Source organism: Ursus arctos, unplaced genomic scaffold (genome assembly GCF_023065955.2).
Source record: "Ursus arctos isolate Adak ecotype North America unplaced genomic scaffold, UrsArc2.0 scaffold_27, whole genome shotgun sequence".
Taxonomy (NCBI): domain Eukaryota; kingdom Metazoa; phylum Chordata; class Mammalia; order Carnivora; family Ursidae; genus Ursus; species Ursus arctos.
Window position 1 is genome coordinate 28,425,268 of NW_026622952.1, and position 25,839 is coordinate 28,451,106.

The 25,839-nt window shown below is 37.3% G+C and overlaps 1 protein-coding gene across 1 annotated transcript in view; it reads left to right on the forward strand.

Moving 5' to 3' along the window:
* Positions 1–4,496: 4,496 nt before the first annotated feature.
* The window catches only part of WDR17 (WD repeat domain 17), a 108,801-nt gene continuing 87,458 nt past the window's right edge, over positions 4,497–25,839 (forward strand). Inside the window, exon 1 of the mRNA XM_044387580.3 lies at positions 4,497–4,569. The gene's annotated coding sequence lies outside the window, so the exon portion shown is untranslated. The remainder of the gene's footprint in view (positions 4,570–25,839) is intronic.

Here is a 25,839-nt window from a genome sequence, read left to right on the forward strand (position 1 = left end):
TTGGAGAGATATCTGCAATGGGTATACTGAACGAAGATTAACACCCCAACTATTTAAAAAATGACAAATCAATAAGGAAAAGTTAAACAAATAAAGAAAAATAATCAAAGGAAATGAACAATTTATAAACAGGAAAAGATGTTCCATTTCAACAAACTTAGGAAATACATATTTAAATCATAAGAAGATGCCGTTTAATATTTATTAGATTAAAAACAGCGAAAATGTGATCTTGGTGAAGATATGGAGCAGGAAAAACGTTTACATACTGCTGGTTACAGCATAAATGGAGAGGAATTTGGTAAGATCTATTATACTTGAAGGTGCGCATATATCATGACCCAGCAAACCCACTTCGTGGTCTGAGAAACACAGACAAGCACACATACAAGGAAATTCACTGCATTTTGCAATATGGAAAAGTTCACACAACTTAAACACTCGATAGGTAGATAAAAACCTTGTGATGATATATTTGTACACTGAGATCCATATCAACCAAAATGAATAAATTACAAGCACACATACCAATATATATAAAATTTAAAAAATAATGACAGGAAAAAAACACCACATTTAGAATATATGTTAATCTGTTAGATTAGTTACACCTAAATAGATGCAGCATAATCCAATGACAAGAGAAAAAAAGTATGATTTGACTTTATCCACATTGTATCATTTTTTTAAGAAAAGACTTGATATAAATATGACAGAAGACTACAATATATTAAATACAAATGTTTATTGTAGTATTCTCTGTATTTTCTTGTTTAAAAACTTCATAATTTAAAAATTTTTAAAGAATTCAATCAATATTATTCTAGAGATAAAATCTCAAATTTTATGCAATTATTAATTTTAAGCAGTCCAAAGAGTGATGTTAGATAGGTAATACATTATAACAGAAATGCTCATTTTAAATATATGTTATGTATATATATATACACACACACACACGCATTAATAGAAAAATTATGGAAATATATTTTTTTAAAACTATTTCAATTTTTAAAGGTGTGTTTGCATACAGTGAGCTTTTAAGTATTCAGCTCTCTGGGTAATTGATATACAGTTGAATCATCTTTCTTTGTCATACTTGTTTCTGTTCCCTTACCATTTTTACATTAAAAATAGTGTAAGGGGCACTTGGCTGGCTCAGTCAGTTAAGCATCTGCCTCTTGATTTTGGCCCAGGTCATGATCTCAGGGTCATAGATTGAGCCCCACATCAGGCTCCACACTCAGAGTGGAGTCTGTTTGAGATTCTCTCTTTCCCCCTGCCCCTTCCCCCCACTCTCTCTCTCAAATAAATAAATCTTTTTTAAAAATAAAAAAAGTGTGAAAGGGCTTTTTATTAAAAGATGAATCTAAAGCATTTTGGCTTAATTTTCTGAAAATTTAAGTGTAAAAAGTCCTTTCTGGTTAGTTTTTTATTTAGAATATCCACTAAAAAGACACTTGCCATATTAAATAGCACTGAACATCTTTTCAAAGCCACTGCTCGCATAGAACACACCTAGCCTTGAAGATGAATTGACCAGACTCATTAGATTCCCCTAATCACCCAGCTTTAAATTTCATCCTGAAGAATGCTGTGTACTCTAAGTATTAAGAACTAATGATTGTGCTGAAACTGTCAGCCTGAGTGACTGACAATTTTTTTCACTGTGTGATGAGAGCATTGCATTAAATATTTGTTGAATAAAGAATGAAAATCAGAGTAAAGAGGACTTTTCCTTAGGAATTAGGTTATACTGTTTCTCTGGGTTCTTGATCTAACTATATCTGCAATTGTTTAAATTTTCCTTTTATTTTATTTATTTATTTTAAAGATTTTTACTTATATATTTGAGAGAGAGAAAGCAAGAGACAGAGCAGGAGCAGGGCGAGGGACAGAGGGAGAAGCAGGGAGCCCGACGCGGGGCTCGATCCCAGGACCCTGGGATCATGACCTGAGCCGAAGGTAGACGCTTGACCACTTAACCAACTGAGCTACCCAGGCTCCCCTAAATTTCCCTTTTAAAACTAATGAACCAAATCGCAGAAAAGGGAGAAGGGTGCTCAGCTGGGAATCAGGGGTCATGAGATTAATTTTGCTACTAACATAGCTGTATGACCTTGATAAAGTCTATGACTTTCCAGGCCTCAGCACCATTATCTTTAAATTGTGAGCATAACCAGATAATTTCTAATGTTTCATTTACTTTCATGATTCTTAACTGGAGGGTTTGAGGCATTTTGAATAGAAGAGACATAAAAGACTTTTCTATCCAACTAATGGGCCAAGCTAGACATTTTGTCTTTGACAAGTCTTTCTCTTCATGTGTGTTATCAACTATTTAACACTGTACCTAGCAAATACCAATCATAAATGAAAACGACAGTCTGTTCTCCCAGAAATGTTTCTTATCATTTTCCCTCTTCATCAATTTTATTTCTATTGTCTTAATTCAGGCCATTAGCATCTTTTCCATGAACTACTGCATTTTCTCCTAATCCATCATGCTTTTCACTTCTCTATACCTTTCTAACCTCCAACATTTCCTGGGTATCCTTCCTCAAGCCCTGATTTTAGGGGTTAATGTCCAACCTAAATGGGAAATCCAATATCCTCCTCTATCTGGTTTTCTTATTTTTCCAGTTTAATCTTTTGCCAATTTCTTTCTTCCCTCATATCTTTAGATAACCACTTTCCCCTCCTCCAGACAAGGCAAAGAAGTCAAAGGCATTTAAATCAATCATGCGTTTTCCTCCATTTTCTGCTTCTGGCCATGCTGTTCCTGCTTATTATGTCTGCTCCCCTTCTCCTTCAGGTGAAATCTATTTATTATGTTCCTGTTCAAATATCACTCTTTTTTTAAGATTTCATTTATTTATGAGAGAGAGAGAGAAAGTATGAGCAAGGAACAGAGGGAGAGGGAGAAGCAGGCAGGGAGCCTAATACGGGGCTTGATCCCAAGACCCTGAGATCATGACCTGAGCTGAAGGCAGACACTTCACTGACTGAACCACCTGGCACCCCCTCAAACATCACTCTTATTGCAAGTTTCTCTGAATACACTGGGAGAAAATGTCTCCCTCCCTCACCTGGAATCCTCTCATAAGACTTTTATACAACTGTATTTCAGAATCTATGTTGAATTATCCTTAGTTGTTGCCTTCTCTACTTTCTCTGGCAGGTCATGTGCTAATTTACTTATCCATCCATCCACTCATCAGTTATTGAAAATCTGCTATTCATCAAGCACTTTGTTAGAATGTAGGCAAGAGCACGTGTGTTGATGAGCACTGGGTATTACAGGCAACTAAGGAATCATTGAACACTACATCAAAAACTAATGATGTACTTACTATATGCTGGCTAATTGAACATAATAATAAAAAAATAATTTAAAATTAAAAAAAAGAATTGTAAGAATGGATTCCAGTTTTTAAGCAAGTGTATTGTCCATGTGGAGAGGCAAATTTTAAGTAAATTTTAATTTGGAAAATAGAATGTTAAGTGCTGTGATAGGGTATGGTCTGCAGAGAATACTTTGGAATTAAAGAGGAGAAAATCTATGGCACAGGTGGTTAGGGATTATGTCCAGAGAATTTCCCTGGTTGGGGGAATTAATTTATTAATTTATTACCTATCCAGAGTCTGACATATAATTAAAGGTCAACAAATGTTCTTAAATACACTTTGTTCCGAATATATGAAGGATTGTTTTCTCCGGTGTGTTTGATAAGGGCTGTAAGTAGAGAAGATATTTCAGAGATATGAAGAAATTATGAATGACAGTACCGAGCATTTCCACTGGACCAGATTTCCACAAGGAAAATGCTAGTTTTGCACACATTGAAGGCAGGTATATTAACTACATATAACTCCACTAATAAAGACAAATGGTTGCATCCAAAGGGGTCTCCCACCGACCTACCTCAGCCCAGTCAGACAATAATGAAGTGCAGGAGAAACAGCGTTCTGCTCTCCTTTCCATTCAGGGCATCATGACAGCTTAAGACTGGTGCAGCCTAGCCTCTTAGGGAGGCTCAGCCCCTGCTCCACGCCGCTCAAAAACGAGACGGCGTGAGTTACTGTATATTTGACTCATTTTCCTAGAAAGTGCTGACGCAGTATGTGGAATATGTTAGGTTACGAGAACGCTGGTGGTTCACTGCTTTCCTCCACTTTGAGCCTCACGGTAACTCTGCGGCAGCCTAGCCCGATGCCTGGGAACAGTGTCCTCCGCGCAGACTCCCCGTTGCCAGGTAACCAATCTCCTGTACACACCTTCTCCCCGGGTCAGGAACCGCCACCGTCTCTCCGCCGGGCGCTCCAATCAGGGACCGGCGTATCTGTCACGTGGTCTTCCGGGACGGCCCAGGGGAGCCTGGCGCTCGGTCCTGCGCGAGGAGCGGTCTCCCAGTCCCACGGAACCCGCAGTCTGGCCGCCCCGCCCCGCCCCGGGAGTCCGAGGCACGCAGCGGGGGAGGGCGGGGAGAGAGCGGGCAGTGCTCGCGCCGCCGCCGCGCCGGTTCAGCACCTTCCGCTGTCCGCTGCTGCGGTCGCCGCCTCCTCCAGGTAAGGAGTCCGCCGGGCGCGGGGGTAGAGCGGGGCGGGCGCAGGCGTGAAGAGGGGTCTTCGAAGCTGCGTAGCGTCGCGGGAGCAGGCGTGTCGCCGCGCCGGTGAGGATCATAGCGCCGCGCTGGGCTCGCCCTCCTGGGCTTTGCGCACAACGTGCCTGATGAATGAATCCCCGGAGTTTTAGGGTAACGCACCTGATTATCACGAGGCACAACCAGCGGCCAGCGTGTATATATCTGAGCTGCCCCTGGAGTGTGGGCTGACCATTATTCTAATTTTTAACGTTATTAAGTATATGAATGTCCGGAGTGTAGTTTGTATGCCCGCCAGGCACTTCTGTATAGATTTCCCACCCCTTTGAAGATGGTCTTAATAGGTTGTACCAAGAAGGCTTTGAGTGAAATGGAAGTGTGTTCCAGAAACAAGACAGTATTGAATATGAGAGGCATCGTATGTGTAAATCATAAAAATACTATCTTTCCTGTTTTTCTCTACACAACCCCTCCCCGCCAGATTTTTGCATGCAAATATTAAAAAGAGCAAAATTTAAGCTTTTTTATTTACTATATTAAAAGCAATTGATTTGAATGAAATTTAGTGATCACTTTGTGTACCAAAACTACTCCACTTGTTTTTGTAACTTCTACTGATTGATTGATTAATTGGAGGGTTTGAAAAGAGAGATTACCCTTCTGAATCTTTCACAGAGTATTTCAGAAATACCCCTCAGAGGAACTCATTTTCCCTATCAATTTTTAAAAACAAAGTTACAAGTCCTTCTTGAATATTTTAAGTAACCTCAGGTAAGAAAAAAATTTCCTTTAGGTTTTCTCTACAGAGCAAATTCTTTGGGGGAATTTCTAAAATTCTCTTAGGTATCTGTATCTCTTGCTCACAAATGTGTCTCCAGAAATTGTCTCATCAACAGTAAAAGAATAATCTCCATGTGATTATCACAGAATACAGCAGGTTTGGGATATTCTCACTAACCTGCTTGAGGGGAGCTGATGCTGGATTTATGGTGATTACAACCACTATGGAAAAAGCACTTTTTTATGTCCTTTTGAGATTCTGTCTCACTGACCTAAGTGTGCAAGAAAATGGCCATAGTTATGTCTTATCTGTGTGAAGGCAGAAATGTGAGACAAGTGGTCTGACAGTCTTTACTGTCACTTTAATGTCACAAACGCTAGTTTTAAGTCATTGCGTTAAGAGTTCTTGGGAAGTCTTCTCGGTTGGAATAAACCAGCAGTCGATTTCAAAGGGCATACATGGAAAGAAAAATCCTTTTCTTTCTTTCTTTCTTTCTTTCTTTCTTTCTTTCTTTCTTTCTTTCTTTCTTTCTTTCTTTCTTTCTTTCTTTCCAGCCCAAAATATAATGGGCACTATTTATTTTTTGTATGCAATATAAAAAATCGTATATTTCTTAAGTGAGCTCCATAAACTTTATGTTAAAATGGCTCGTTGAATGTTATTAGTTATAGTAATCTGATTTTCTCCTATGCTAATATTTATAGAAATATGTAAAGAACTGTGGGTATCTCTGGGGAAAAAAATCAAATATATTTACTTGAAAGTTCAGAATTCTTCATTTGTTATTGTTAAATATTGGTGTACTAAAATTTTTTGTCACTCATTCATTACATAATAATTCCATATATTAGAAAGCCACAAATTAATTTAGCTCAGGAAAACAATGTTTTTAAATCCTCTGCTCCCAGTAGAGGGACTATGAGAGCTGGAATGTTTTTGTTGTTTTCTCTAGTCTCTACCTGTGGCCCTCAGCTTGGGCATAGAGGAGCCAGTGGCAGTTTTTAATCACTAAGCGACTATTAGGAACGGTTGTATTTTACTTTGTTTTACCTTGATAGATACTAAATGTCCAACATAAATGATTAGGTTACCATAATCAATAAAATTTGTTCGAATTGTCCAGACTACCTTTTTTTTGCCTAACCTCTGTAATGAAGACTAAAATGAAATTCAAACAATTTTGAAGGATTCACATTTCCTCCCTATATTCCAGAATTTATTTGAAATCTGGTATATTCCAGAAAGGTAACAGTTTATCAGATTACCGAATAAACAGTTTACTCATGGTAATTCATTCATGGTAATGATGTATATATAAGCTTTACCAGTACTTCGTACAATTAACGAATTATCTCCTTTTATGTTTTGTATATCTATTCCACTTAGCAGATTCAAAGATTAGAGTGAAGTAATACAGCTTTTAGTGTGTTTTCAGGAACAGAATATTTTATTCAGAGTATTTTAATCCATAACGATCATATTAGGAATTTGGGAGGGGTTTCTTTATTAACTCTGATGACTTTTTTCTATTGTATCAGACACATATTAAACTAAGAATTGGTTGGCACTTTTCAACCTTCAAGACTTCCTGTGTTCTGTGTTAATCACATGGAAATTATTCTCTCACTGTTGATGAGACCGTTCCTGGAGATTTGTGAGTGAGAAACGAAATGTGGATGCCTAAAGTGAATTCGAGAAATTCCCCAAAGAATTTACTCTATAGAGAAGCAAAATCTAAAGGAAAATCCTTTCTCTTACCTGAGGTTACTTCAAGTGTTCGAGAAGGACTTGTAACTTTGGTTACAAATATGGGTAGGATCATATTATAAAATGACCAGCTTTGACCTATGCCTTTGTATATCGAAAGAAAATATCTCATCATGATTGATTAGAAAGATTTCAAAAGTTGTAATGGTAAAACATGAGCTGTCATATTAGGAGAGACGGTTCAGGTTGTTTTTACTTGATTTCAATGACTAGAAAAAACTAGATCTATAACTGAAGAGTAATTCAAACATTTGAAATAGGCTAGACTTTGTAGAAAAGGCAGTCTGCATTTGAAGCCATAGGTGGCACTTGAAATGCAGATGTCACATCATCAGCCAATTGAGTGAGATAATTTAAAAAATAATAATGTTAGAAGTCTTGCTTTTTATTACTTTACATGTATGTCCCCAGTGTGATTTTCTAGTCTAATTACCTCTTGAAACTCTGGAATTCTACATTTTAATTACATATGTATATATGAACAACAGACAGTAATATAAATCTTCTACCTTAAGATCATATGGCAGATAATTTATCACTATTATTTACTATCATAGGGATAATTAATAATTGTCATGTTCAGGAAAACGCTATGAAGATGTCAGAAATAATTTTTTCGTGCTTTGGTGAGGCTGTTACAACATTCAATACTTGGTTTATAGATTCGAATGCTCAGCCCTTGAGAACTCACAGTAGAGGAGTTCAGTAGTTTTCCTTATTCTTAGGTTCATCATTGTCTTCCAGATTGTTGACACATTAGGTTGTGTGCGTGTACCAGTAGCCCACGCAGCGTCATTTGCAATTGTATATTATAAGTTCAGTTTCTTATCTCACACATAAAAAACTTACTTTCAAATTGGAAAGTAGAAAATAATTCTCATTACACAGAGCATTCACGTTTGATGTGCTGTAGGAAAACCTTCCTTTTCCAATATAAAACAGCTCCACGTGGAGTCTTGAAAATTAAACAGTTGGTTAATATGAAGCAGGTAAGATTTAATTAAGTTTGGACCTTTAAGATAAAACATTATGAATGAGTTTTCATGAAGAGTTAACATCTTATGTTTAAGGTAAGCGTGGTAACAGGTTTGAAAAACTCATTTCAAGATGTTAGCTGGAAGGATCCTTAGAGACCAGTTAACCTAACACCCTTATTTTGTAGATGAGCTCACTAAACACATAATGATATGTTGTTCAAAATGAGTCAGTGGGAAAGCTGATACACAGCTTGGGGTCTGATACTCAGTATTATGCTGCTCCCTAAAGAAGCACAAAATATGTCATCAGCATCATTTTCTTAATTTTTTGGAGGGGGTGGTGGTATTTATTTATTTATTTTAGAGGGAGATAGAAAGAGAGAGCCCATGAGCAGTGGGAAGGGGCAGGGAGAGGAATCTCAAGCAACTCCATGCTGAGCGGGGAGCCCGCCATGGCACTGGATCTCACAACCCTGAGATCACAGCGTGAGTCAAAACCAAGAGCTGGTCGCTCATCCCACTATATGCCACCCAAGTGCCCCATTATTTCTCTTTCATTACATTTTTTCAAATGGCTAATTCAAAACTTTGAGTGGTTGGGAATTAGATCACTTTTATATTTATTCTGTGTTATTAAAATAATTACTATACAAAGTGAACACTGTACACGTGTTTGGTCTCATCATATAGAAAGTTTCTTAAAATATTGGTTAAAAAGTGTTTTCCCACGGGCGCCTGGGTGGCTCAGTCGGTTAAGCCTCTGCCTTTGGCTCAAGTCATGATCCCAGGGTCCTGGGATTGAGCCCCGCTGCTGGCTCTCTGCTCAGCTGGGAGTCTGCTTCTCCCTCTCCTTCTCTCTCTCAAATAAATAAAATCTTTTAAAAAACTGTTTTCCCATAATTTGTACCATTTTTTGATTTGCTCATTAATACAAGTTAAGTTTTGCTGCAAGTCTTATGTGATTTTCTTGGAAATCAGTTATCTCAGAAATTCTTTATCGCAATGCATCTCAGTGGTATATAAGTGCCCGTCGCCATCACATGTGCAGTTGAATGTTAAGGATACTAGAAATAAACTTTTGGAAGTTACATCTGAAGCCTAGGTAATGGTTACCATTAGGTATCATTTTGAAGTGGGTGTTTATTTTTTAGACTTTGTGCCACTTTGTTACCAGATGCCATCTAGAGCAGGGGTACTCAAAGTGTACCTTAGACCAGCCGCTCTCCTGTGAGCTTGTTAGAAATGCAGATTCTCAGACCACGCCCCTAGTCCATCAGAATCTCTAAGGGAGGGGTCAGAATCTGTTTAATAAGCCTCAAGTGATTCTTAAACAAGGTAGAGTTTGGGAAGTACTGATATAAGGTGTGTTATGCCGTTGGACCCTGTCACGTCATGAGCTGGTAATGGCCATTGTATAATTCCACTTTTGAAACTGTACTTCGGAGCACCATGAACTGCTGAATAAATGAATTAATTCCTGAAAATATAAGAGTGGGTACATTTCATAAACATCTGATAGTAGTTTTTTGGACATAATGTTTCACCTTTGTTATTAGTTACATTAGTTCATCTTTAAGGGGAATTTCATGTTGGCTAAGGGTGTAATTTTTGACACATGGGCTATCAAGTAGATAAACGACCTATCTGATCTGCATCGGTCCTGACTTAGCCCATGCAACCCTTCACTTATCAAACTTTAGGATTTATCTCAGGCCGTCTATCAATGTGTGGATGCATACACTGAAGACATTTTTGGATTTAGTAACTTATGGGGGCTATTTCTGTTCATCTTAAAGCTTTCAAGCTTTAAAACCATTGGATTTCCTTTACTGGTTTTTCTAAATTGACTTACCAAAATAATTTTTAATACCCCTTGCCAAGAATAAGAAAATGCTAGTCCAAGTAATAGCTTCTGCCAAATGGGAATCCTGATTTTCACAGGCAGGTAAGCATAAAGGCCCACCCTGGTTTAAAAACTCATATAAAAAATCCAACCCACCAAACAGACTGATTAGAAGGGGGTGGGATCCTCAGGTTTCCAAAATGATTCATGGCATAGCTTCTCAAGTTTTCATTCAGGAGGAATGATCCTATTTATAAAAATAAGGCTACATATTTTTGCCTAATATAGAAATAATTCTATATCTTTTCATGACAAATACATACTTATGTATGTCTCTGTCAGTGGAATATTTACCACTGACTTACTAGTTTATGGGTGAAAATTTATATGATTTCACCCCTCCTCTGCTTTTCTTTAGCTGACTCAGAATGGTCACACTGAAGGTTTATAAATGATCCTGTTGTTCAGGAAAAGTGTATTACTTTTTCAGTCAAATTAAAAATTATCCCCACATTGCAGCTCAAGAGATTCTGTAATCCTCCAACCACCTAGAGAAATCTAATTCCATAATTCAAATCCATATAATTTTCATTTTGGTGGTTAGAGTGTAGGAAAGTGTAAAAATAAATGTACAGATGGGTGATAGAGTAAGTGTGTAGGTGGGTGATGAAATAACTCCGTTCACTTCACTGTGTCTTTAAATTAGTGTCTTGGTCTTACTTATAACTCTTGTGTTTTACTGATCAAATTGGAATTTGTACTGGCATAAGTGGTCATTTTGTGAGTCCAAACTAGAACTACCATAAGGACCTTAGTCTTTTCTATTTGCTACCTAATCCAGGATTATAACGTAGGTTAATACCGTGTGCTTGTTGTGACCTATTTCACCGTGTAAGCTTTTAAGAACATCATGATTTGACATATGTTGGGCGTGCTTAGAGAAACCACCCGGCCAAGCTCATGAAAGGTAGATTTAGGAATGATAGAAATTTAAGAGTTGAATCTTGGTCAGTACAAGATTCCAGAGGCAGTTTTTTGACTAAATTATCTTTACTCTCATTAAACTATGTTAGTAGTTCTCCACCTTTACTGTGCATATAAATCATCTGGGAGTAATGTTAAAAAGCAGGTTTCCACAGAACAGCTGAACATAAGGGAAGGGAAAAAAAGAGGGAGGCAAACCATAAGAGATGCCTAACTATAGAGGACAAACTGAGGGTTCATGGAGGGTGGGGGATGGGCTAGATGAGTGGTGGGCATTAAGGAGGGCACTTGTTGTGATGAGCACTGGGTGTTGTATGTAAGTGATAAATCACTGACTTCTAGTCCTGAAACCAATATTACACTATACGTTAACTAACTAGAATTTAAATAAAAACTTAAGAAAAAAAAAAAGCAGGTTTCCAGGCTCTACCGTAAGATTCTTACCCAGTAGCTTTGGGGTGTGAGCCAGGAATCTGCAATTTTAGCAAGTTTCTCAGTTAATTCTGTTGTAAGAGACTTGAGACCCACACTTTGAGATGCATTGACTTAGAGATCTTTTAAAATTTCTTTCATGGGATGCCTGGGTGGCTCAGTCCTTAAGCATCTGCCTCTGGCTCAGGTCATGATCCCATCAGGCTCCCTGCTCGGAGGGAGAACTGCTTCTCCCTCTCCCACTCCCCCTGCTTGTGTTCCCTCTGTCGCTGTCTCTCCGTCTGTCAAATAAATAAATACAATAAAATAGAGTAAAATAAAATAAATTTAAATAGAATAAAATAGAGTAAAATTTCATTCATCCTTGATAACCCATGGCTCCACGTATCAGTGAGAATAGCGGTCATTTAGAATGATGGATACTAGACAGAAGAGGAGGATCTCAAGTTAGTGAGCCAATGGCTGACTTAAAAAATGCACACACACATTTTTTGGGCAGTTTTCAAATGTTTTCTAATGAGTACATATTGATTATATAATTATAAAAAAAAGTTTTACATAGCTCTGACCATATATGTATTCAAATTTTAAACACTGATTTTCAGCAAGAAGTTTTTAGGGTTTTGTTTTTTGTTTCTTATTAATATAATCAATATAGTTCTATTAAGAAAATTTGCAAAATTCCGGAGACTATAAAGGTGAGTTAGGCAGAACTACCTTGAATCTCCGCATCCTGATACGTCTCTGATATTTGAATACATTTTTATATCCTTTTATTGATTTTCTCACTGTTTCTCAAACGGGCCAAGAGCTTCAGCTTTGGCTGCTCCTTCCGCTCACCAGGGTTTTACACCGGACACCAGATGCTTATATATTTTGCCCTTTTCACCTTCAAGTCTTTGCTTAGTCTCACCTCAGTATCACCCATACCATCTTTTAAAAATTTGCTACACCAGCTGTATCTCCCGAACTCCTTGTCCTCTTTTCCTCCATTATCTTCTCCAAACCACAACTTCTTTTCTCATATACATCATTGGCTTGCTTGCTTAGCTCATTTTCTCATTCCTTCCCACAAGAATAAGAACTGAGAAAGGGCAGGGTTTTTATCTGTTTTGCAGAGTGTTTTTTCATGAGTGCCTGACCGGCACATGGTTAGTACTTCATAACTATTTGTTGAATGAATCAATGAAATTGAGAAAGGATTATTAAAAATTTAGAAAATATAAATAAGTCAAAGGAATAGTAAATTTCCAGCTATTAAATAGCCAACTCTTTACCTTGTCGTGTGTATTCTTTAATTTTTAAAGTGTGTGTATGTGTCCGTGTGTATATGTTTATACATATATATAAATTATATGTAGATTTTTAAATATGGGGATATAACTATAGAGTTAACTACAGAGACCTTTTTCAAATCATTGATTCATTATGACTTTTTGCAAATTAAGATGTTATGTATATGTTTTTATATTTTTGTCTGACTTTTTTTCTTTTGACCTTGTTTATGGTCTTTTTTAACATAGAAATTCAAAATTTAATATTTGTTTCATGATGATTTTTTTAAATTATAAAAATACTTGGAGTCAATTTCTCCCTAAATATCAAGAAACAAATTGTGTCTATTGATTACTTTTGTAAAATGAGAAATTTAGCATACCTTTGTTTTCTTCTTTTCCTTAATTTCAGTACTGGAGAAAACCTAAATTTTTAAACTTTTTATAACTAATGTTTATATTATTGGTCTTCTCTTTCAATAATTATTTTTTATATATGTATTTTTATTAACCCTGTAACTTAGATATTCAGGGTTTTTTGCTTAATACATTTTTAAATTACATGAACTTCTATATCTGAATTGTTCTGATTCATTTTTTCAAAAGCCTGTAATTTTTATTCAAGTAATTTTAAAAGGAATATTACATGGGTAAATTGCCTTCTAAATCCTTGTGTCTATGACAATGTCTTTTTGTTTGTTTTCCCTTCACACATGAATTACATAGTGAGGTCATCGTAATTGAATTTATTTAGTTATTGTACCACTGATATGTGGAGTTCAGTGCAGTGGTAAGAGACAACATCAATCTGAATTCTCTGAATTTGTACATAACAGTTTAAGAAATTCTACTTAGATGTTCATAGGGTTGTAAAAAATTAAGTTAAGCCCTGAATTTGCCTTAATATACTTAAATATGGATCTTTTTGAAAAATATATTTTGCTTGAAATAAGAAGACTACTTTCAGGGCCCTAATCAGGGTCCCTCCGATCAGGGTCTTTTTCAATTCAAGTGATATTGTTTGGGCTACTTCTTGGGTTGCTGCTTTTATTTCTGTTATTTTGTTTGTGCTTCAGTCTTCTCTAAACACGTTTATGATATGTTGTTTTGGGTTTTCATATCCTGTACACTGCTGTATTTCATTTTCTCTCCAATTAAAAAAATATATTTGTTTTCCCATAATGTTTTTTTTTTTTTTTAAGATTTTATTTATCAGAGAGCGAGAGAGAGAGGGAAAGCACAAGCAGGGACCGCAGCAGGGCGGGGGAGAAGCAGGCTCCCCCCTGAGCAAGGAGCCTGGTGTAGTACTTGATCCCAAGACCCTGGGATCATGACCTGAGCCAAAGGCAGATGCTTAACTGATTGAGCCACCCAGGCGTCCCTTCCCATAATGTTTTTGAGTTTTTTTACTTGTTCTCTGAAATCACTAATATGAGGTTGTTTTGTTTTTGTTTTTGTTTTGCAGTTTGAATTCTGCCTTTTGTTGCTCTTTGATGTGGGTTTTCCTTCATGAGTACCGCTTTGACTCTCTCATCCCAGAGCCCGTTATCCTAACTGGTAGTATGCTCTTTCTTATTCTTGAACGACAGGATGCCCATAAGGGATAACCAAAAGACGATATGCAGATTGCTCAGGCCCAAACTCTGTCTCCTTGGACAGTGGATCAATTATTTCACTATTTGATCAATATAAAAATCTCAACGTAGATAGAAACTTAAGTCCTGACCTAACTGCCGCCATCTAGCATGCTTTTCATTACCTAGTGTGGTTCTTTTGTCCTGAAATGGAATTTTCTCCTCTCTACCTTAACTACATGGATGGAGAAAGTACGTAAAAAAATACAAATACCTTTTTGCTTTTTCTTTCCATTTGTAACATATAACTAAAGGGTTATATTTCCCAGAGTACAGTGTTACTCTCTTATCTCCCATATCTTTTCTTGTCTCAGGGTTTTGTTTTTGTTTTTTTTTTTCTTAGTTGCTGAATAGGAATAGTAGAGGTCAGGGAGTGAATGGAGAGGACAGGAAGGGAGTGACCGAGGGAGTGACAGAGGCAGTGCTGTGGCTCCCATGACATCGTGGAATCTCTCTGACTGACACGGATCTTGTTTCTGTAAATGGGGAACAGCTAGTGAGGCAGTGATAGTGTAAATTTTTACATACTTCTTGGGAGAAAGGCTTTTTAAGTTTCTAACGGTATCGTGATATTCCACTAGGACACTAGTGCCTATGACAAAATTAGAGAACTTTTGTATTTAGTGGGAATTCCTCACAGGAATGATGCTGAGACCTTGTTTTGAGTGCTGCTATGAAGGTTTTTTGGTGTGTGTGTGTGTGTGTGTGTGTCAGTGTGTTTTCTGTGATCTTATAAGAGCCAGTTAGGATTACTTCATTTCCAGCAACAGAAAATACCACATATATTGCTATTCATATAACTAAAAAGTCTAAAGTTAGTTAGAGTGCACGTATCATAGCTAACTTCAGTTCTCAGTTACTATCCTCGTGACTCAGCCCCTCTCTCCTGTGCTGGCTTTTCTCAAACTCTACATAGTAGCCCCCAACAATTCTAGATGCCTTCTCATGAGATCAAGATGGTTGCATTAGCTTTGATTTCAGACTGACTGTGGCTTACGTCCACAGAGGATAGAGTAATTCTTACAAAAGTCCCAAGTTTCAAGCTTAGACACATTTAGGCTATGTTCCTGTCATTGAACCATCACCACAGCTGGGGAAGTGATTACTATAAATCTGAACCACCTGCTCTGGTTCAGGTGTTCTTCCACTTAAACCTGGACCAAGGTGGGGGGGGGTGCGGAATCACCAAACGAAAATGTAGAACTACTTCTGAAAGAAAGGAAGGAAGATGATGGGGAGGCAGACAACCGATGTTCACTGCTGTGTTTAAATGGGAAGTTGTGGGACACTGACAGAAGCCACTAGAAATGCTGGAATACCTCTTATGCCTCTAAAACATGGGAGACCGCAGGCATAGTGAGCCTCTGAACAAAATAGGGCTTTGAACCTTGAAACTTGGGGGAACAAAACTCAATTGGAATCTGAACTATAACAAGTTTTAATTAAACTTATATTCAGCTATTTATCTCTCTAGTTTTGCTCACATTTTAATCGTTGTGAACTTTATAATATGTAAGTAATGAAATGCAAACTAATTAAGAAATGCATTAGGATTGGAAAAATAGAACCCAGTAATGAATTATCAGTAATGTAAATATTCTCTATGCCTGCCTATAGCTGGTTTTCATTTTTTGGTTCCTGATCTTTCTTTCTCAGTGACTTTTAGGCATAGCTGCCTACATGTCCCCCCCACACACTCCACAGTCAATATATCTCAGTAGAGCTTTCTCCTGGGCCTGTCCTCCTAATGTCCCCTTTCAGAGGATGCTGCCCCATCATTTGACCAAGCAGCTGAGAAACAGTGTTCCTGGAGTCCCCCTGCCTCCCCCCCCCAGTGCTCACTTCCCACAGGTTAGTAGCTCAGCCTCATCGTCTGTCACCCACTTCTTTATGTTTTGCTGCCCTGTTGCCCACGAGGCTTCTCCTAAGAGAGCCAGGATAATATTTGTATATCATTATTACCATGCTTAAATTGCTTCAGGGACTCCCACTCACATATAAGATAAAATCCACAATTCTTATCATGATCTACACAATTATTCATCATTATATCTTTTGCCTTCTTGTCCGGCAGACAAGTCACAGTTTTCCTCATGTACCATGATACTTTAGGCATACAAAAATAATTTTTGCATAAAAGCTCACCTCTCTCTCTGACAGCCTTCCTGAGCACTTAAAGCAGATTTGGGCACATTTGTCTTTCTGCTCCTCTAAGCCCTTGCTCATTCTCTATTAAAGCAGCTACTGAAAATTGTCTCAACATTTATTTGTGTCCATCAGAAATGAAGTGAAATGTAAATAACAGAAAACCAGTAACTTAAAGAGACCTTAAAAATATATATATAACAAGTGACTGAAGAGAGTTCATCATAATGTTAGCACTGCAACATTTCTGCAGTTTTCCGGGCCCTTATTTCATGGATTCCAAGATAGCTCCTGCAGCAGCAGTAGCACATCAGTGTCCAGGTCAAAGCAGCAGGGGGAGAAGGACATCAGAGAATTCTACTTACATTTCATCAGCTGAAACTGAGTCACATGCCCACACTTAGTGCAGTAATTGACCCAGGAGGAAGATAGTAGTACGACTGGTTTAGACCAGCATCATTCACCTCCTAGGAATAGGAATAGTCCCGTCCTCCCTGACATTACTGTAATTCCACCTGCACGTGAGTGTTCTGGGTTTCTGTTGGCAGGGAAGGAGGTAGGTGAGAATGTTGTTGGTTGGACGACAGACAGTGACTGGACGGTGTCTGGCTCTCCCAATGCCATAGTTTCTTGAAGCAGGGCTTTTTTCCCCCGCTTGTTTCTTGTTCATCTTTGTATCTTTCGTAACCAGCATTAGTGCCTAGCTATGATAAACACTCACTAAATATTTGCTGAAATGAATGAAATAATGGGATACAGAAGATATACATGGATAAAGATGCTTTTCACTGAAGACATGGTGGTTGCACAGACAATACATTTGCTAAGGCAAAATAGGGCAACACTGGCCCTGCTTACTGTATTAGGGTAGATGGTAATGACTAAATTTGAATGGTAGTATATGCCCGTGCTGATGAAAGCATGGTAGTTACTTATATTTAAAGACAATTAAGAAGGTTATAGCCAATGGACATCATTGATGAATTCTACTTTCTAAAATATGACTTTGGAAATTATGCAATCTAAGAGCCTACCTGAGGTTTTGTTAAATGTAATAAAGAAATGCAAAATAATAGTGGCTTAAGCAAGATAGAAGTCTCTCTCTCACATGAAAAAGAAAAAAGGCTGGGGATATGAAGTCCAAGAGGTTTTCAGAGGTCTAGCTCCAGTTTTCAGAGGTTCACTGTTGTGCCCGTCCTTGAGTAGAACCCCCATCCAATGAAGCAGGATACCTCCTGGGGCTTCTGCCTTCATCTTCCAGGTACAGTGAGCGCTAAGTGTGGGCTGCAAACGGCACGCCCCTGCTCTCCAAGTAGACAGTACATCCTAGTGCTTTTGACTGTCCAGAATTTGGGCAAATAAAGTGTATTTAGTCATACACTTTCTTCTATTTCTAAAATTATTTTCTCTAATACCGATTCATCTACATTTTACGAAATGTTTTTCAGAGGACATTTTGAATTTGTCTATTTTCTCTAGGTCTTATGAAATAGCAAAGGCAAAGATGACGTGTATACAGAGAAACACACTCTTATCTAAAAATACAGAAATTTTGAACAGCTTATTATACTTTCTGCTGTGTCCACTTTCATAAAAAGAATCACTTTCATAAAGTAAAATGTTTTTCTTTGAATTTTGACAGAGACTACATTTATGTATCTTAGAAATACAGTATATTATTAATATAAGTTAACTTTAATCTAAAAAACTGAAATATTTGATTTATGATACACCATAACATGTGCTGGACATTTTAGACTTCTTAAATTTACCTTAGTGCAAGTTATTTTTAATTTTTAGACTAGATCAATTTAGAGATTCCAGTTAGGAACTTTGGTCAAACTTTTAGGATGTGAGGATTTATTAAAAGGAACTTACTGGCTGTGACAACTAGGATCCAAAGAAACGTATCACCCAGAGGCAATTCTTCGTTGAATTTTTTTTTTTTAGATTTTAGATTTTTTTTAAGGATAAACGAAACATTACCAGCAATCACAGCCTCCACCAAGGATAACCACCATCCTGACCTCTTGCAAAATAGATAAATATTGACTGTTTTTGTGCTTTATGCAAGTGGAATAATATGAAAATAATATCTTTGTGTCTAGCTTATTTCAATCAACTCTATGTCCGTGAGCTTCTATATAGGTTGCATGGAGCTGTTACCCTTCATTCTCATTATTGCAAACCATTCCATTGTATGAATATACCACAGTTATTTTAGCCATTCTGCTGTTACTATAGACCTGAGCAGCATCCCCTTTGGGGCTGTGATACAGGTGCTCTGAACATTATAATACATGTCTTTGGTGAACGTAAATACCCATAATACCCATTGCTATTGGCTAACACTAAGGAGTGAAATGCTGGGCCATATGGTATATATTTGTTCGGCCTCAGAAAATCCTGCCAATGAGTTATCCAAATTGTTTGTTTCAATTTACATTCCCATGAGCAGCATATGAGTTTCAGTTACTCTGCAATCTTGCCAACCTGTGCTATTATGCATTTTAGCCCTTCTGTTGGAAATGTAACAGTATCTCTTTGTGGTCTTAATTTGCAATAATAATGGATAACTTTCATATGTTCATTGCCCTCTTTTTGTGATGATGGGGTTCTTTGGTCTTTTGTCCAAAGTCTTATGTTCATTTTTCTATTGGTTTGCCAGCCTTTTTTTGTTTTTGTTTTTGTAGTAGTAGACCAGTTTTTTTTGTGTATATATGTATATTTAATATTTTCTCCCACTCTATGGCTGGCTTTTCACTCTTTTAATGATGTCTTGATGAACATAAATTTGTAATTTTAATGTAATCAAATGTGTCAATTTTTTCCCTTTGTGGTTGGTGTTTTTTTGGTGTGTCCTGTTTAGTAAACCCTTTTCTACTCCAAAGACAATATATTCTCATTAGTTTTCTTTGAAAGCTTTATCGTTTCACCTTACATATTTAGACTTCCAATCTGTCTGGTATTGGTGTTTTCTTATGTTATGTAAGGTTGGGGTGAAGATTTTTATGTGTTATTCCATAAGGGTATTCAATCAACCAACAGCAATTACTGAAAGGTCTGTTCCGTCTTCAGCGTACTGTATTGTCACCTTCATCATAAGTCAGTTAACAGCATATAAAGGGTTTTATTCTGGACGTACTGTGCTCCGTTAGTGAGTTTTCGTGGCCTTACATCTACACCACATCATCTTAATTATTATAGCTTTATAAGAAGTATTGATAGCTCATAGTGTAAACCTTCAGCTTTATTCATCTGTTTGAAGGCTGCCTTGCTGTTCTTGGCCATTTACATATCCATATAAATTTTAGAGTTACCTTGTTAATCTACACACACACACACACACACACACAGAGACATACCAGACACGAAAACAGGCTGGGATTTTGATTGGTACTGTATTGAATCTATAGTTAATTTTGAGGCAGTTTACATCTTTACAATATTAAATCTTATTATCCGTTAACATGTTATATCTTTACTCTTTTGTTTAGGATTTTTACATTTAATTTACAAGAGAGATTGCTTTGTAATTCCCTCTCTTTTGAAGTCTTTTTCAGGTTTTGGCAGGATATAAAGAATTGATAAGTGATTCCTTTCGCTATACTCCCAAAGAGTTTGTGTGAGAGAACTCCTTTAAATATTTGCAGAAATTTACCAGTGAAACCATCTGGGCCTGGGAGGTTGTTTGTGGGAAAGCTTTAGTTGTAGACTCATATTTGTGCTTCTTAGATTTTCTCATTATTTCATCAACTTTGGTAACTTGTGTTTTTCTGAAGAATTTATCCATTCATTCAAGTTATTTATAATATTGCTGCAAATATGTGCATAATATTCTCTAATTCTTTTTTGGTTGTCACTTCTTATAGTGATGTCTTCTTTTCATTCTTGATATTGATATTTGTACTTTTTCTGGTTTTTTTTCTTGGTCAGTCATTTAAAAGTTGACCTAAAGGAACCAGCATTTGTTTTAGTTGATTTTCTCTATTATATGTTTGTAAATATAAATATGCTTTCTCCTCTTCAGAATTATTTCCTTTTCCTGCATTTTTTTAGTTTTTTTCTTTTTTCTTTCTTTTTTCATAGCTTTTGAGATAGAGAGTTAAATCTGAGTTTCCAGGTATATATATATATATATATATATATATATTCCTCCTTCCTCATTTTCTGTTAGAAAAATATAATGAAGGCTATAGTTGTTCACCTCCAAGCATTGCTTTAGCTGTAACGCACAATTTCTATTTGTGTGGCTTTGCTGTCTAATGTTAAATATTTTCTAACTTCCATTTTTACTTCTTTGAACCAAGGATCATTTAGAAGTGCATTGTTTAATTACCAGACAGCTGTGGATTTTCTAGTTATCTTTCTTTTATTAATCTCAGACTTAATTCCCTTGTGACCAGAAAATACACTCAAAGAATCGCAATATTTAGGAGTTTGGAGTTTGGCTCAGCACATGGTTTACTTCTGTCCTTACTCCACGTTCAGTTGAAAAGAATGGGAAGTCTGTCATTGCTAGCTACAGTATTCTGTCTGTATATGTCAGCGGGGTCAGTTTTACTGAGTATGTTCAGACCCTTTGCACTCCTACAGGATTTTCTCTTCTATCAGACATTGAGATTTATTACTTAAAGTTTTTCATTATGATTATGGGTCTGCATATTTCTCTTTTAATTCTGTCATTCTTGCTTTATTTGGTTGAAAGTCCTGTCATTCACTTAGTGAAGAGAAGGTCCATATGCACCCCAATGTTCATAGCAGCATTGTCCACAGTAGCTAAATCGTGGAAGGAGCCGAGATGCCCTTCAACAGATGAATGGATTAAGAAGCTGTGGTCCATATATACAATGGATTATTACTCAGCTATCAGTAAGAACGAATTCTCAACATTTGCTGCAACATGGACGGCACTGGAGGAGATAATGCTAAGTGAAATAAGTCAAGCAGAGAAAGGCAATTATCATATGATTTCTCTCATCTATGGAACATAAGAACTAGGATGATCGGTAGGGGAAGAAAGGGATAAAGAAAGGGGGCGTTAATCAGAAGGGGGAATGAAACATGAGACTATGGACTATGAGAAACAAACTGAGGGCCTCAGAGGGGAGGGGGGTGGGGGATTGGGATAGACCCGTGATGGGTAGTAAGGAGGGCACGTATTGCATGGTGCACTGGGTGTTATACGCAACTAATGAAGCATCGAACTTTACATCGGAATCCGGGGATGTACTGTATGGTGACTAACACAATATAATAAAAAATCATTAAAAAAAAAAAAAGTCCTGTCATTTAGGTACAGACAGTTTTAGAACCATCCTATCATTTAGCCAGATCCCCCTCTTTTCCTTAAGTAACGTCCCTCTGTCTCTCTAGTAATATTTCCTGCCTTAAAATCTATTTTTTATTTCTATAACTATGAGAGCTTTCTTTTGGTTAATAATTTGCTAGTAGATAATTTTCTGTTTTTGACTTTCAACCATTCTATAACCTTCCAATAAACTGTGACGCCTATAAAGCGTATATTGTTGAGTTTTTTAATAGAGTGTGCCAGTTTTACTTGTACTTGTAACTTTAATCCATTCTCATTTAGTGTATAACTGTTATAATTTGATTTACATGTACAATTAAACTTTTTTCTTGTTCACAAATTTTTTACTAACTACATTTTCCTTCGATTCACTTAATAGTGGGTTTGTTTACTATTCTTTTTGCAGTTACCCTGGAGATTCTAACATGTAACTTTGACTCATTTCCATGTAATAGAAGCAATTACTTTTACCTCTCCATGGATCCTAACTCCATTTAACCTGCTCTCACGTTTTGTGTTATTGTGTTCATGTATTAGTGCTAGATATTTTAAACTTCAGAAGACATTGCAATTATTGCCTTGTATTTAACCACATATTTCCTCTTTCTGATGATCTTTGTTGTCTCTAGCATTTTCATCTTTCTGCCTGGGATCATCTTCCTCCCGCCTGAAGAACTCCCTTTAATGTCTTTCTAGTTCCGGCCTGCTAGTAATGAATTCCCTAGTTTTTGTATGTATGAAAATGTCATAATTTTTGCCTTCAGCTAGATTTTCACTAGGTATAGTAGCATTCTAGGTGTGTAGTTGGGTTTTTTTTCCTCCTAACTTTAAAAACGTCATTCCATTATCTTTTGACTTCTATTATTTTGATTGATCTTTAACAATATTGTGACCATTTCGAAGATTTTTTTCTTTGGCCGTGGTTTTCAACATCTTTGCCGGGAATGGCCAACAGTCCCTGTACTGACGGATGAAAGATTACTCCAAACTTTGTCGTGGAAGAGAGGCGAAGGCAAGGGGGTCAACGCTCAGAGGCGAAGACCCTTTGCTCTTCTTTGCTCCCACTTTTATTGGTGCTTCAGGATAATCACCAATCCGTATCACTGTTTCTCAAGTGCATGATGTCTGACAAGGGGTCTTACTGGAACAAGGAGGATCTGTTTACAGGAAAGATATGCCAATCTGCGTGTTCTACAGTTCTGTTAAACATAGCCTAAGGGATAATGCCTACATCTCTTAGATTGCAGGGCGGCTGTTCGGGCTAGGAAAGTTTGGGGAAGGCAACTCCCCGCGGCATTCCAATGGCAGCGTGGTCATGCAGGCCTCAGCATTCCAAAGGCCTATGCCCTTCTCCAAAACCTTCCCTGCCTTCAGCGGCCTCCGTGTTACATTTTAGCGAGCCAGGTATTACGGCTGATTTCATGCTCTACCTTAACCCTAACACATCTTATGCTTAGATACAGTTCTACTTTAACTTACGCCAATCAGGGGATGTCTGGATGGCTCAGTCGGTTACACATCTAATTTCTGGCTCAGGTCATGATCTCAGAGTCCTGGGATCGAGCCCCACATCAGGCCCTCTGCTCAGCAAGAAGCCTGCTTCTCCCTCTCCCTCTGCTGCTCCTCCTTCTTGTCTCTCTTTCTCCCCCTCTCTCTCTGTAAAATAAATAAATAAAATCTAAAAAACAAAAACAAAAACAAAAAAACTTAACCTGCTCAGGATTTAGTGAGCTGTAGGAACTTAATTTTTTAAAATCAATTTTGGAAATTTCTCACTCCTTTTCTCTTTAAATATCGGTTCTATTATGTTTCCTCCCCCTTGGAGACACACATTCCACCTGTGTTTAACTTTTCAGCATATCCTATGCTCTGTTCTATTTCACTCTTTCTTTTCTCTGTGCATTAGTTTTGGTGTTTGCTAGTTATGGATATACCACTGCACTAATACTGACTTCTGCTGTATCCAGTCTATCAATAAACCCATCCCCTGAGATCTCAATGTCAGATACTGTGTCTTTCAGTCTTAGAGTATCCATTTTCTTTTTACTTTGTATATATTCTGTTCTCTGGTAAAAATACTTCACTTTTCATCTATTTTGTTTATAACTACATATGAAAAACACCAAGTGACTTAAGCTAAAGAGAAGTATACTATATACTTTATCTCTTTGTTACTAATGATTAGAATCACTAAAACTTGGAGTGTTGTCAGCAGTACTGATGGGTTGTTCAAGGGCAAGCTTTGAGATTGTTTTGAAATTTGAGCTTTCAAATGGTTCTTTGGATGTGGCTGTTCAATGCTTTGAAGGTCTGGTCAAAGCATGAAATGCCTGGATTGTAACTATCTGACTCTACACATCTCTTCAGGAATGTAAGAACGTGCTCATGGAGATCTGCTCAGGTTATCCTTGTGGGATAACAGGAATTAAAGAGTTAGAGGGTCTATCATGGACGTAACATTCATTAATGGCATCCACTTGGACGATCATGGCAATCATCAGATTCCCTGTTGATATTCTTTTGGACCTCCAAACATGGATCCTACTGTAGTCCATCTCTGTCCCCTTTAGCTTCTTAAGGTAGACCAGTTTTCCCTCATTTCTTGTTGAGAGATCATTCTTTGTGTCCATCTACCTCATCTGCTTGAACCTGTCATTGCTTCTAAAAATGCTTTGTGTCTATTTATATCTTCTGCCCATTTTACGATTTGTTTATTTGTTTCTTGTGTATTGAGTTTGAGAAGTTCTTTGTAGATCTTGGATACCAGTCTTTTATCTGTAGTGTCATTTGCAAATGTATTCTCCCATTCCGTGGGCTGCCTCTTAGTTTTTTTGACTGTTTCCTTGGCAGTGCAGAAGCTTTTTATCTTGATGAAGTCCCACAAGTTCATAGACATACAAATGGCTAACAGACACATGAAAAAATGTTCAAAATCATTAGCCATCAGGGAAATTCAAATCAAAACCACACGGAGATACCACCTTACGCCAGTTAGAATGGCAAAAATTGACAAGGCAAGAAACAACAATTGTCGGAGAGGATGTGGAGAAAGGGGATCCCTCCTACATTGTTGGTGGGAATGCAAGTTGGTCCAGCCACTCTGGAAAACAGTGTGGAAGTCCCTTAAAAAGTTAAAAATTGAGCAACCCTGTGATCCAGCCATTGCACTACTGGGTATTTACCCCAAAGATACAGACGTAGTGAAGAGAAGGGCCATATGCATCCCAATGTTCATAGCAGCATTGTCCACAATAGCTAAATCATGGAAGGAGCCGAGATGCCCTTCAACAGATGACTGGATTAAGAAGTTGTGGTCCATATATACAGTGGAATATTACTCAGCTATCAAAAAGAACGATTTCTCAACATTTGCTGCAACATGGACGGCACTGGAGGAGATAATACTAAGTGAAATAAGTCAAGCAGAAAAAGACAATTATCATATGGTTTCTCAAATCTATGTTACATAAGAACTAGGAAGATCGGTAGGAGAAGAAAGGGATAAAGAAAGGGGGGGTAATCAGAAGGGAGAATGAAGCATGAGAGACTATGGACTCTGAGAAACAAACTGAGGGCTTCAAAGGGGAGGGGGGTGGGGGAATGGGATAGGCTGGTGATGGGTAGTAAGGAGGGCACATATTGCATGGTGCACTGGGTGTTATACGCAACTAATGAATCATCGAACTTTACATCGAAAACCAGGGATGTACAGTATGGTGACTAACATAATATAATAAAAAAATATTATTATAATAATTAAAAACAAACAAAAAAACAAATCCTACTCCTGGAACTTAATAGCCATTTGGACCTTAAGCAAGTTACTGAACCCTTCTGAGCTTCCACAAATTTTCTCTTCTCTGTGCTATAATCCCAGAATGTCAAACCCAGAAGCCCAGTTTCTCCCTCCTCAATTTATTCTATACCCACCCTACAAGATAAAAACAGGCCAGCTTTTAACACAGTAATGACACATATATCATTCTCATCTCCAACAAATTCAAATTCAAGTACTTAGCACAGAAAATTTTAAAATATTCAAATCATAAAGGCAGAAAAAAGTAAATGAAAGTATAATCACTAATTA